Consider the following 14695-nt stretch of genomic DNA (forward strand, 5'->3'; position numbering starts at 1 on the left):
CACATGAATCGGGATTATGATTAAAGCAATCTTATGAGCTTCTTAGTAAGCAAGTTGGTGGATATGATAATTTTGGTTCACTAAACTACATGTTGTCTAGTGAAGCATCTTGAACTCCTACCAACAAACGACATGTCATTTTGTTAAGAATTGTTTGATAAGTTTGAGCGACACGCTGTTTCTACCTTCTTCCTCCTCTCTTGGACTGGTTGATGTCCCTTTTAATTTGCTGGCCACCTTCTCCAAGCATCACCACGTTTCAGAACAGCAATGCGGCTGCTCTGGCTATGCATTTATTTCACAGTGGCCCTTTGTTGGCGAAATGGTGAGAGTGAGTGAGAGACCGATTTACTGTCACCCCATCTATCTATTTCGTGGATCGCTTCCATTCAACACAACTGTGAAGTCCTCCGTGTCGTACAAGCAGGTTTTCTCAGCGCTGCCCTCGTTGTCAACAGTATTGTAAATCATCCATGAGCTAGCTTCGTCGGTGACAGTCCTACTTCAATGACAACCTTGCACAAGCCAACCATTTATTAAGCACTAGTATTATGGCAGCGACATCATAGTGGGTGCTATGTTACTGCGCCTAATTTCTTGCATGAAATGATTTTTTTTTTTTTCCATCAAAACCTTCAACATCCGTGCCACCATTGTTGTCCGCCACAGCCACCTTGAGAAAGTGCTTCACAATTCTTGCACAACTCTCGTTAGAAACATTGTGTTGTAAACCTGTGCTCCAATACCACCGTTGGTGTATGTGGATGGAAGTTTTGTTCGAGTGGTGATCATATATGTACGTAGAATACTACGTGGTGCATTGATGAGATTAATTGTAATGAGAATTCTAGTATTTTTTTTTTTTTTTGGCTGAAATGAGACTTCTAGTATTTATAGAGAACTAGACACCCCTTTGGAACGGACAGTTATTATTCATGAATAGATATATCTTTAACCAAGAGTTAAGAGTATTTGTATCCATTTGTGCAAAACTTTCTATCTATTTTAACAATTTATTTATTTTTTATTTTACATAATTACTTTTTAAAATACTCTACATCAAATTATTTATTTTACATTATATTTCATTAAAATATCAAATTTTTCTTGATTTTTTTTAATTGTTTCTCTTTTTTCATACAAAATAATTACCATCCATTCTCGACCTCTTCCTTCATTCTCTGGATACGTAAAGAAATAATAAAAAAATAAATGCAAAATGAATAGTGTCAATATAAATTTATACGATTACTATAACAAATTTATAAATTTACACAATTATACATTTATTGATGTGATTATTGCACACACAAGGGTATATCATGATATGGTGTGATTACCCATCATAACTAAACACTAACATTATAGTATGTTGGATTGTGGTTCTTATATATAGTTGTTCTCTATTCTCCTGTTTTTATAATGGTTTTTTTCTTTTCTTTTTTAAAGATAAATAAATAGTGGGGGAGGGAGGGAGGGAGGGAGGTGGTGTTTCTTTAAGGTCAGTATTTATATTTATTTTTTAATATATGCTGAATACAAGTGAGTATTATTACACAAAACAAGCTTGGGATCCTGTCCCATCTTCCAGTCATGGACACAACAATGTCAAGAATCTTCAAGTTAGCCTAACTTTGTATTAGAATTGAAGAGCTCTCTAAATAGAAAGATATTTTCTTATTGAATCAAATGACAAATGAGAGAGCGTGCAAAATAAATATCTACTCTGTGCTTAAATACTATAGCAGAGCAAATACAAAACAGAGAGAAAGCAAACTAACAAAACGGATTAACTAACTCCACTAATCAATATTAATAACTAACTCCACTAATTAACTGCTTTAACACGGTACCAATAAGACACTAACAGCTGCCTTTTTTCATAATAGATTTCTGTTTACAATTTCACACGTGTTGATTCCATGTTTTCACTAAGCAAAACACAGCCGTTTTCTTCACTTCTCTATTCCTTTTGGCAAAGCAATCTGGTGTCGTTTTTATCTATGTTACTGCTTAAGTTAAAAGAAACGACGCCGTTTGATGTTTCAGCTTTCTTCTTACAAAACGATCTCGTTTTGTTTGCAAGTTTTGCTTTCTTTTCTAATGTGGCTTCAACACTTTGGTTTTTTAATGCACCTTAAAAAAAATAATAAAAGCAAAATGTAAAACAAAGACACAGTAGTAGACCTTCTTTCGTTGGCTAAATCCTGTAGGGCCCTTGCGAGCTCGTCCCAATGTTCAGCTTTGCCTAGCTCCTTCAATATCAAAGTCAATGCCATCTAGAACAGCATCACCTAATGGACGTGAGTTTGATTGGCCCCCAAGAAAATTGTTCCACAGGTAGTTTGCAACATTCCTGCAAAGTAGTGTTGGAAGGCATTGTAGGGAATTTAATAAAAAAACCCAACCTGTGAGAAACAAAATAAATAGAGAAAACACACGCCAAAGAAAAGAATCACACGCACAAGACAATATTTACGTGGTTCGGCAATTTGCCTACGTCCACGGAGTTGCAGGGATTTCACTATTATCAGGGAAAATACAATAGTGCACAAGAACACTCTCAAGAAACCCAAATCCCAATTACACCCTAGCACTCTCTTACAGAAAAAATAAGAATAGAAGTTGACTGCCTCTCTTTTCTCTATTTTCTCTCATGCGGCTTGCTCACTAGGTTAATTGGAATTTTTTCTATATACTCACAGCTGCACATACTTGTCAAAACCTAATATATATATATATATATATATATTAAAGTCGGCTGCACTAGGAATTAAATTCCTAGTTGAATTCGGTCAACTTGGGCTTGTAGCAATTCAAGCCACACGAGCCCACTTCAACAAATCTCCACCTTGGCTTGAATTGATCAAGCTACACTAGCAAACTCCACCATCAGCTCCACCTTAGCCCTTAAGGGCTCACAAGCTGCAAACATTAGCCGCAATCCTCCATAACACAGTCCCTCATCCCTGCAACTCATCCTCCTGTCCTCAAGCTAGAAGACCAATTGAAGCTGCGCACAGCTTCAACTTCTCAATAGTGACACCCTTAGTCAACATGTCTGCCGGGTTCTTAGATCCACAAATCTTCTCAAGTATTACCAGCTTATCTTCAACAAGGTAACGGATAAAGTGGTATTTTATCTGTATGTGCTTCGACTTTGAATGAAAAGCCGAATTTTTGGCAAGAAAGATTGCACTCTGACTGTTACTGTGTAGAATGCCCATCTCTTGCTTCTTACCCAATTCATCTAAGAAACCATGTAGCCAAATCATCTCCTTTCCAGCTTCAGTTGCTGCAACATACTCAGCTTCTGTACTAGACAAAGTAACAATCTTCTGTAAATTTGAAGCCCATGATATAGCTGTACCACCCAGAGTAAAAACAAACCCAGTAGTACCCTTTCTACTATCAATATCACCAGCAAAATCAGCATCTACATAACCCTGCAGTTTCAAACTTGCACCTGTGAAGCAAAGACATGTATCTGATGAACCCTTCAGATATCTCAGAATCCACTTGACTGCCTCCCAATGCTGCTTTCCAGGCCTACTCATGAATCTGCTCACAACTCCCACTGCATGTGCAATGTCTGGCCTTGTACACACCATAGCATACATCAAGCTGCCAATAGCTGAGGCATAGGGCACCTTGCTCATGTGGTCCCTTTCTTCTTCTGTCTTCGGTGATTATTCTTTGCTTAGTTTGAAATGACTACTCAAGGGTGTGCTCACTGGTTTAGCTTCATTCATGTTGAACCTGCTGAGAACTTTCTTCACATACTCTGACTGTGAAAGTTTCAATGTACCATTAGCCTTGTCTCTAATGATTCTCATACCAAGGATTTGCTTTGCAGCTCCCAAATCCTTCATTGCAAACTGTTTAGACAATTGCTTCTTCAAATTATTAATCTCCTCAATGCTAGACCCTGCAATAAGCATATCATCCACATACAACAGTAATATGATGTAAGAATTGTCAAAAGACTTAACATAGCAACAGTGATCAGCTTCACATCTCTTGAACCCAATTCTATGCATAAAACTGTCAAATTTCTTGTACCACTGTCTAGGAGCTTGTTTTAGGCCATACAAACTCTTTCTCAGTTTGCAGACTAAATTCTCTTGTCCTTGAGCAATGAACCCTTCTGGCTGAATCATGTAAATGTCTTCCTCCAAGTCACCATGAAGGAATGCTGTTTTCACATCTAACTGCTCAAGATGTAGGTTTTCTACAGCCACCATTCCCAGTACTAGTCTGATTGTTGACATCTTCACAACTGGAGAAAATATTTCTGTGTAGTCAATGCCTTCCTTCTGCTGGAACCCTTTAACAACTAATCTGGCCTTGTAACGTTTGCTACCATCATGCTCATTCTTTATTCTGTATACCCACTTGTTGTGCAAAGCCTTCTTTCCTACTGGCAATTCAGTCAATTCCCATGTCTGATTCTCCAACAGGGAATCCATCTCATCCTTCATGGCTAACTCCCACTTGCTTGAATTCTCATCTTGCAAGGCTTCATCATAACACTCTGGCTCACCACCATCAGTCAACAGGAGATAATTTAGAGTGGGTGAATAACGCTGTGGAGGTCTAATGTTCCTGGAAGATCTGCGGACTTCAGCTACAGGTGTACTCAGATCTACCTGTGAATTTACATTCTCTTTATCTTCTTCACCCCTTTTCTGGACAGTATCTTCAGTCAATTCATCTAAGTTGACAAACTCAGATTTCTTTTGATCTATCTCTGTAACATCTGACACTACAGTTGACCTGTCCTTGTATATAACCTGTTCATTAAATATCACATTTCTACTTTTGATGATTTTCCTGTTTTGTTCATCCCAAAACCTATAGCCAAATTTCTCATCACCATAGCCAATGAAAAAACATATTTTAGACTTTGCATCAAGTTTACTACGAGCATCAGAATCAATATGAACATAGGAAACACAACCAAAAACTTTTAAGTGTGAAAGTTTTACCTCTTTACCGCTCCAAACCTCCTCAGGAAGTCTGAACTCCATGGGAACTGAAGGTCCTCGGTTTATCAGGTAAGTTGCAGTGCTAACAGCATCAGCCCAAAAAGTTTTTGGTAGTCCAGCATGCAACCTCATACTCCTAGCACGCTCATTGAGAGTTCTGTTCATGCGCTCAGCCAAACCATTCTGCTGTGGTGTCCTAGGAATGGTCTTCTCCATCCTAATTCCCTGTGCAGCACAATACTCACTGAACCCTCCATCTATGTACTCACCTCCATTATCTGACCTCAAACATTTTACTTTTAAACCTGTTTCTGTCTCAACCATGGCCTTCCATTTTTTAATGGTTTCAAATACATCTGATTTATTTTTCAGAAAATAAACCCATACCTTTCTGCTTGAGTCATCAATGAAAGTGATGTAGTACCTTGAACCTCCAAGGGATGCAACCGGAGAAGGCCCCCACAAATCAGTGTGTACTAACTCCAATTTTTCAGCCTTCGGTGTCCTGCCAGTTTTCAAGAAGCTTACATTTTTCTGCTTTCCTAAGATGCAACTTTCACACATGTCAAAATCAATGGACTTCAATTCTGGTAATTTTCCTTTTGACAGCAGCATCTTCATCCCTTTCTCACTCATGTGACCAAGTCTTCGGTGCCATAGGCTTGTATCAGTACTTGCATCAGCAACTGCAATTGTATCTCTTGGACTTGAGGTCATGTACAGAGTACCAGTTTTCTTTCCACGAGCCAATACCCTAGCTCCCTTTGTAACCTTCCAAGTACCACTAACAAATAGTATTGCATGTCCTTCATCATCAAGTTGTCCAACAGAAATCAGATTCCTCCTCAGATCAGGAATATGTCGAATCTTCTCCAGTAACCAAACAGACCCATTGGGCAACAATATTCGAACATCTCCCATACCTACAACATCCAAGGCTGAACCATCAGCCAAATACACCTTACCAAAATCACCTGCAACATAATTATGTATGATTTCTCGGTGTGGAGTGGTATGAAACGAAGCTCCTGAATCCAAAACCCAATCATCAAGTGGACTGTCTATGCAAGAAGTAATGCATCCTGTACCTCTTCTGTTACAGCATTAGCAGAATCATCTTCATTCTTCTTTTTAGGACTTTTGCATTGATTCCTAAAGTGACCTGTTTTCCCACAATTCCAGCATTGTACTTGTTGGCCTGATCTAGATTTACTTCTATTCCGATTAGAATTTCTGGATTTTGATCTGCCTCGATTTGAATTTCTGTTATTACCTCTGCCTCTTGTTTCAAGGTTTAAGGCAGAACCAGATCCTAAGGTTTCGCCTGCATCTCTTCGGCGAATTTCCTCAGTCAGAATTAAATCTCGTATATCATTGTACTTGAGCTTTTCCTTTCCTGTAGAATTGCTTACTGCCATCCTCATTGCCTCCTAACTATTTGGCAAAGAAGCCAAGATGATCAGAGCACGAATCTCATCATCAAAATCAATTTCTACAGACGACAATTGATTTGTGATAGTATTAAATTCATTCAGATGTTGTGCTACTGATGCATTCTCTGTCATCTTCAGATTGAACAGTTTCTTCATCAAGTGCACCTTATTGTTTACTGACGGCTTTTCATACATACCAGACAAAGCCTTCATCAGATCTGCTGTGGTCTTCTCCTTTACAACATTGTGTGCAACAGACCTAGACAGAGTTAACCTGATAACTCCTAGTACCTGTCTGTCAAGAAGAGCCCATTCCTCAGCCTTCATAGCCTCAGGTTTTTCCCCTAGAAGCGGTAGATGCAACTTCCTCCCATAAAGGTAATCCTCGATTTGCATCCTCCAAAATCCAAAGTCTGTGCCATCGAACTTTTCTATTCCAGACGCCTTTCCTGCTTCCTCTGCCATTGCTCTCACTTAAACCTAACCCTAGGCTCTGATACTAGTTGTAGGGAATTTAATAAAAAAACCCAACCTGTGAGAAACAAAATAAATAGAGAAAACACACGCCAAAGAAAAGAATCACACGCACAAGACAATATTTACGTGGTTCGGCAATTTGCCTACGTCCACGGAGTTGCAGGAATTTCACTATTATCAGGGAAAATACAATAGTGTACAAGAACACTCTCAAGAAACCCAAATCCCAATTACACCCTAGCACTCTCTTACAGAAAAAATAAGAATAGAAGCTGACTGCCTCTCTTTTCTCTATTTTCTCTCATGCGGCTTGCTCACTAGGTTAATTAGAATTTTTTCTATATACTCACAGCTGCACATACTTGTCAAAACCTAATATATATATATATATATATATATATATATATATATATTAAAGTCGGCTACACTAGGAATTAAATTCCTAGTTGAAGTCGGTCAACTTGGGCTTGTAGCAATTCAAGCCACACGAGCCCACTTCAACAGGCATTATACTTTTAGCTAGTTAGCTTTCAGTCATTGATAAGAATCCGTATATGAGAGGAACAATATAATAAGATATTGAACACTTAGTAATTTGGATGGCACCTATCCTTTTTGTATCAAATTTAAGATATTCGCTACCTTAATGATTACACTACAAGAGTCAAGAGATAAAGTGAAAAATAATGATATAAATTTTTTTTTTCTTTTCTGTATAAAAATAAATGTTCTTATTTCATCTGTATGCACATTGTTATTTACCATTCAAAGTCAATTTAAAAATCTATTTGAGACTACAATGTATATATAAAAAGGAAATTAAGATACTAAAATTACTATTAATTTTATAATAAAAACTTATAAACTTTTTTTTAAAATGTTTTATATGTAATTAAGTACGATAATATTTGAGACTTATAAGATCTGCTACATGATTATATTATTATTTAGGGTAAATTATATGTTTGGTCTCTAACTTTTACATTATATTTCAATTTGGTCATTAACATTTTAAATGTGTCAATTTGGTCCATAACTTTTTAATAGTGTGTCAAAATGGTCCCTATCGTTAAGTAATAGATGAAAAATATTGACGTGGCTAACGGCTAAAATTTAAAAAATATTTTTATACAACTATCATGCCACATGGACTAAATTAAATTGAATAAAAAATGACTCTCATCTCATGTGGCATGAATCTGGACTCTGGCACCCAAATTTAGACTATCTCTTGTTTTATGTGTGAAAGCCACACACTTCCGCCCACCGTGTTAGAATTTAGAAATATCATCTCAGGGCTCCCCAATCAGCTTTAGACCTTAACAATGCAGTCATTTACTTTTTGTTTTTTTTCTCTTTCTCTTAATCCTCATCAAATTGATTAATTACAAGAAAAATGTTGTAAATTTGACGTGGCTAATGGCTAAAATTAAAAAATTATTTTTATACAACTATCATGCCACATGGACTAAATTAAATTTAATAAAAAATGAATCTCATCTCATGTGGCATGAATCTGGACTCTGGCACCCAAATTTAGACTATCTCTTGTTGTATGTGTGAAAGCCACACACTTTGGCCCACCGTGTTAGAATTTAGAAATATCATCTCAAGGCTCCCCAATCAGGTTTAGACCTTGACAATGCAGTCATTTACTTTTTGTTCTTTCCTCTTTTTCTCTTAATCCTCATCAAATTGATTAATTACAAGAAAAATGTTGTAAATTTTTTGCAAATGCAAACCACTGAACCACACCCAAATCCTACTTTCAAGATGGATCTCAAGAGAGGTGTTTTCTATTTTTTTCCATTGGATCTCATCTGTGTTCTCAGCTACAAAGGGCCTGTTTGGTCATAGTTTTCAAAAATTGTTGTTTGAAAAGATGTAAAAATTGTGGTTTAAAAAGTGTTGTTGAACAACGTGTTTTTAGTGTGAATAAAACAAAAAAATATGTATGGTATCATAGTTTAAACAATATTTTTCAGTGTTCAAAAAATGTAAAATATGTGTTTGGTATGTGTGTTTTTAATGATAAAAAAAGCTGACCACGTATTAAATAACAATTTTTTAATCCCTTCTTTATCCCTTCTCTTCCGTCTTTATCCCTTTCTCTTCAGTCTTCCCTCAGAGCAGAAAACCAAAAAACCAAACCCACGCAGTCCTCATCTCCGTTGACGCCAAAGAAGATCCACGGTTGGGCTTCACGTTCGTCAGAGCTCATCTCCACTGTCAGCATTCCAAGACCCAGCAAGTAATCGAGCTTTTGTCGCCGCCGAGTCGTCGAGTCGTATTTTGTCACCGCCGAGTCGTCGCCGCCGAGTCGTTGTTCCGAATCACTCATACAGATTTCTCAGTTTTTTTGGTTTTTTTTTTCCTGTATTCCTCACCAATCGGGTGGAGAGGCGTGATCTTTGTAGTTGTGTGATCTTTGTAGCTGCGTGCCAATGGGTTTTTTTTTTTTTTTTTGATGAGGTGGAATGGCGCTAGGTGAAGGGAGTTATGGAGGTGAGTGGAGAGTTCTAGGTTCACTGCAGCTGGTGTGATCTTTGTATCTGTGTGATCTTTGGGGTGTGAGAAGAGACAAGAGTAAAGAGAGGAGACAGACGACCAAAAAAAGCTGACCAGGTGGGCCCCGTTCGAATCTCACTTTTATTACCGAAGTGCCACTGGAAAACAATTTTTTTGTTTTAAAATCTGCTCCGACTTGATTTCAAAACATGCTGTTCAAACATTGTTTTTGGAGCAACAATTTTCAAACAACCCAGAACACAGTAGGTTAACCAAAAGCATTTTTTTAAATTTTGGACACTAGTGTTCAGTGTTTAAACACTGAACACTGAGTTTTGGAAAGGGTGACCAAACGGCCCCAAAAAGTCATTCATATGCAAAATCATTTTTGAAAAGTTCTTTGCGTCACCAGTAGATTAGTGTCAAGTCGGATTTTGCGCCAGTCTTCACCATTGGATTTTGATATTGAAGCTGCTGCTTCTCGGTGAATCGTGCTACTATGTTAGGGATTTTGATCCTAATTTGAGCCTTAAGTGTTTGGAAGTGAGCAACTCACCAAGCCTTTTTTTTTTTTTTTTTTTTCATTAAGAAAAAGTTTAGGTAATGTTGACATGGCAGTTCAGGTGGTGGCAGTCTTACTTGGCATTAAACAAATATTTTATTTTGACCGTTAGCCACGTCAATATTTTTCATCCATCACTTAACAATGGGGACCATTTTGATACAATACCAAAATATTAGGGACCAAATTGAAAAATAGTGAAAAGATTAGGGACCAAATATGTAATTTACCCTATTATTTATTATAAAGTCCAAACAATGATTAATTTTTTGTTCTTTATTCTTATATCAGTGGGATTCTAATTCAGGTCTGTTTGCGTAGAAGGAACATATCATTGCAATAAGAACCGACCCCTGTATCTTTATTCTTATATCATTGCATATTTATTTATATATAAAGAAGAAAAACTGTTTCTTTTTCCTTTTTATAAAGATGTGTTCATCTCTAAAGTTTGAGACCTTATTAATCTCAATGATGAGTACGTGTAATGGTTATCCGGCCCACATACACGAAACAATTACCAAGAAAATTCAAGTTTGTATGCAGTGGTGGTTCTAGAAATTTTTTCTAAGATGGTCATTAAGAAACATAAATGATACTGATGATGCCGAAAAAATCACCAGTGAGTTACACGACCCTCGCACGCTTGAAATAGCGACTTGCAAGAAGAAAGAAGTGACCTAACAAAGAGTACTGATGTGGTGTCGGTCAAATACCCTCCGAAGGTCAAGTTAGAACTATTCTCAACTCTAGAGTGCTAGAGAGGGATTAATTATGCGTACCTTAATTTATGAGGGCATTGGGGCTTTTATAGTAGTAGAAAGTTGACACCTCTTTCTTGGTGTAGAAGTATTTTCCTTATAAGAATCTAGTAGTCTCAAAACGTGATGAACAAGACCTTTCCTTGCAGAGAAGATCTTTGTTTATGCACGTATCTTCCGGAATCCCAGTTGCGCTAGGATTCCATAGTGTGTGTCTCAAGTATTTTCCATCTAGGGTTTTTGCTGTATCTATCCATAATAGGCCTTTGCACAAGTTGGGCTTGCTCTTTGTCGGCCCACGGTCCTGGATCCGTCAGGTTATATTTTTATCCCTTACAGATACAAAATCTAATAAGAAAAAAAATTTCATATATTGAACAAAAAAAAAAAAAACATGCAAATACATAAAATTTTACGAATTTTCTAAGAATTTTCTTATTTTATAATCATTGCATGATTGTCTCATTATCAATATTACAAACTACATTTCTTTCAAAATTTTTATTCAATAAAATATTTCTTGGGGTTTTTCTTTTTGTTTGTAAGGGCTTAATATATTATTAAGGGGCCAAAACTTAAGAATAAAGTTTGACTACAAACTTAGTAGTAGTCTGTAAGGGGGTGGGCTGTGCTAGTGGTGTTGGGCTGCCTCCTGCTGCACTAAACCCAAGTTTTCTGGATAAGAGAGTCGGGACCGGCCCAGTTTCAGCTTAAGTTGATCCGGCTTGTGCACAAACTAGGCCAAAGCTGCCAAGGACGTACTCACGGCAAGTGAAACTGTTTTAGACAAATTGTGACAGACAGACATAATAATAATAAAATAAACAGGAAATATTTAGCCACTTTAATGGGGATTTGACCAAATAGCCCTTAATATCAATTACAATAACAATACTATTTGTTTTCTTTTTACGGAAGAGAAAGAAAAAGAATAACAGAGAAACATCAAATGTTTATAGTCATGGGTTGATCGGAATACTAGAGGAATTCGACCAGAAATTCAATCCGCGAGAGTAGAACCACAAAGGGGAGAACGTCCCTCCTCAAAGCAGTCAATCTCTCAGGAAAGAATCCTGCCGTAGAGGTTAACAGCCTTGAGGGAAACGGGCCTGCCTGGTTTTCTGCATAGGTGCTTTCGAGTTTTTCTTACAGAGGGCTAGATTTCATGAGGGAGAGAGGGGATTATTCCTGGCGCTTGAGCCTAATGGTTTTACTGTCTACTTTGTCAATTTTTTGTTGCCCTTGTTATTGGGCTTTCTTTGTCACAAATGGCCCTTAACATAGTCTAAGACTACAACTCTCACTAAAATGATTAAGATGACTACATATTTTGAAAATCTAATTGTTGAATTGTATGTTATTTATGTTCTTAAAAAAAATATCAAATTTCAGGCTAATCGGATGTTATTTACTATTTAATCTATAAACTTATTTTTTTATAAATAATTTAGACTACAAAAATTCAAAATTTAAACATTTGATTGATAATAAAGCTATTAATCTTTTATCTTCTTAAAATTTTGCAAGCATAGAAAATATAAGAAGAAAATATAATTCAATGTTGAATTTGTCAACATGCACATATAAAAAAATATTAAGTGGAGTTGTACTGTTGTAGCCTTAGTCTACAATCAATTTGTTGTCAAACTTTGTCTAAAGTTTAATTATGTTGGGCCTACAAAAATTTAGAGTGGTTACAAAGTTTTTTAAGTGTAAAAAAATCATAAAACTTTTAAATATATATATATATATATATATATTTTTTTTTTCAGGTTAAGGTGGTCCTGTGATTGCCTCGCCTTCAATGTGGAGCTGCCCTTGCCTGTATGTCCAAAAAGTTGGCTCCAAAATTTGTCTTTTGAAAATATAATATTATGTTAATAACTACTAAAAATAAATGATATTACAATCATTACAAAAATTTTCATATAAACCTTATAAATTAATTTTTTAACATTAAAAAAATTAATTTAGAAATTTATGAATTATTTATAACTACCAAAAAAAAAAAAAAAAAAGCTTACTTCGACCCACTATTATTGAAAGTTCACTAAAATTTGTCGATACAATCACTAAACTACATACGGTACATAGGGGCGATGTTAAATTACTACATTTTATCTTAAAGGTTATTAGTACTTTTGAAATAAGTTAAAACACCCTTTAAAAAATGTCAAAAATAAGGCGGTGAGTTTCAACAAAAAAAATGTTTACATTTTTCAACCCTCTAAATCACAACCCTTGATAAAAATATCCTAAAATTTTTAACACTTGAAAACAGTTTAGATTTTTTTTTTTTTTTTTTTAAATGAAAACCACAAATTTCGAAATTTTGGTTTATTTCTCACACACTCCCTCTCAGACGCTCAAAAATTTCAAACACACTCACACGTTCTCTCTGGCTCGCTCATATGATCCATTTCGATCTCTCACACGCTCTCTCACAGAACCTCACAAATCTCACCTCAGAGATCGTGGAAATCACATAGCATTCAAGCTCTTGATTTCTTCATCTCTGTCTATTCACCTCTCTCGGTCACAGTGGTCTATTTGTCTCTTGATTGCAATGGTATTCAGAGCATTCAAGCTAATTTGATTGGATACAAATTTGTTATGCCTAATCACAAACCCTATTTCCATATTTGAATTTTTGTATTTCTTGGTTTTCTCGAACTCTCTCTTTGATTTTCATTTTATACATTTTTCTGAAAACTCAAAGATTGGAGCTTTTGATATATTTTTCAAGTGTTATTTTTAGCTTTTGATAAAGCACTTGTTTTGATGGCCACAAAAATTGTCAAAATATACTTATTCAAAAATGTACATTTCAAAAGTCGTTGAGGATCATCTAGACTCTCAAAATAATCTTTTTGTTGGATTTTTCCTTTTTTTTCTATGGTTTACTCTAAAAAAAGCGAACTTTTTTTTGTAGTGTATGTTGATAATGTGGCACTAATTACATTTAAAATTAATAAATTTTTTTTTTTTTTTTGGAGAATCAAAATTAATAATAACTTGAACATTTTCCAAGAATATAATTTTAATGTTTCCTAAAAAAAGAGCAGTAAGATTAATGTATTAGATACTGTAAATGTCCTAAGAATAATAATAAAACAATGCTTGCCTGGCGTCATTATTAGCAGAGGAAAGGAAGTAGCTACCAAAACTGCCTCCGATAGAAAGCATAACATTGATGCCCCGATTTTGGCAAGCTCTAATGTCATTACTAAAAACGGTGCACCCATTAATAGTTGGGTTACAATGGCCGGCGAGGTTGATTGCCGGGGTCAGCCCATTGCCGAATGTGGCTAGAAAAGCTATGTTCACAATATCATAATTGTCTGTGTTGCAAGTATCAGCCAACCTGCTCTCATTTCCATTCTGGCCTCAATACACCGCTATCTCACCAGCTTGTGAATAATTGATCAGAGTAATGAGCAAAACCAAGAACAAGGCTAATAAAATTAGTAATTGTCGGGCCATTGTTGTGCTTTGTTAATTTGCTCTTGGATTAAAAAAAAAAAAAAAAAAAAAAAAAAAAAAAAAAAAACTTGCTCTTGGCTTGATAATAGTTTACGGTGAAGTAAACTGTAGAGTAGCATCAATTTATTGGCTAGGGAATTGTTGGAAAAATATTAGATTTGGATAACTATGAATGTCTTTGGCATCAGTTTCTAGCTTTTAACTTTTATATACAGTTTTTTAAAATCTTTTTTTTTTTCCTCGCATTTTCTCACTGTTTTCAAATATTTTCATAATACAAATATATTTTAGCACATTTTCAACAAAATTTTTTTAGCAAAAAGTTAGATAAACTATTACCAAATAAACACTATATTGTAACTGAGTCTGACTAGATATGTAGTCCTTCACAATAGAGCATAGGGTTATAAAATTATACCATTTTAAAAGGACAAATAAGAACAGTTGCTTAGGTACTCTACATTAATTAGCTCTTCCAGATTC

At 35.7% G+C, this 14695-nt stretch overlaps 1 pseudogene; it reads right to left on the reverse strand.

Annotated features, from left to right (window-relative positions):
- Positions 1–363: 363 nt before the first annotated feature.
- LOC115990720 lies at positions 364–14218 on the reverse strand (annotated as a pseudogene).
- Between the last annotated feature and the right edge of the window lie 477 nt (positions 14219–14695).

Source organism: Quercus lobata, chromosome 5, assembly GCF_001633185.2.
Source record: "Quercus lobata isolate SW786 chromosome 5, ValleyOak3.0 Primary Assembly, whole genome shotgun sequence".
NCBI classification, from domain to species: domain Eukaryota; kingdom Viridiplantae; phylum Streptophyta; class Magnoliopsida; order Fagales; family Fagaceae; genus Quercus; species Quercus lobata.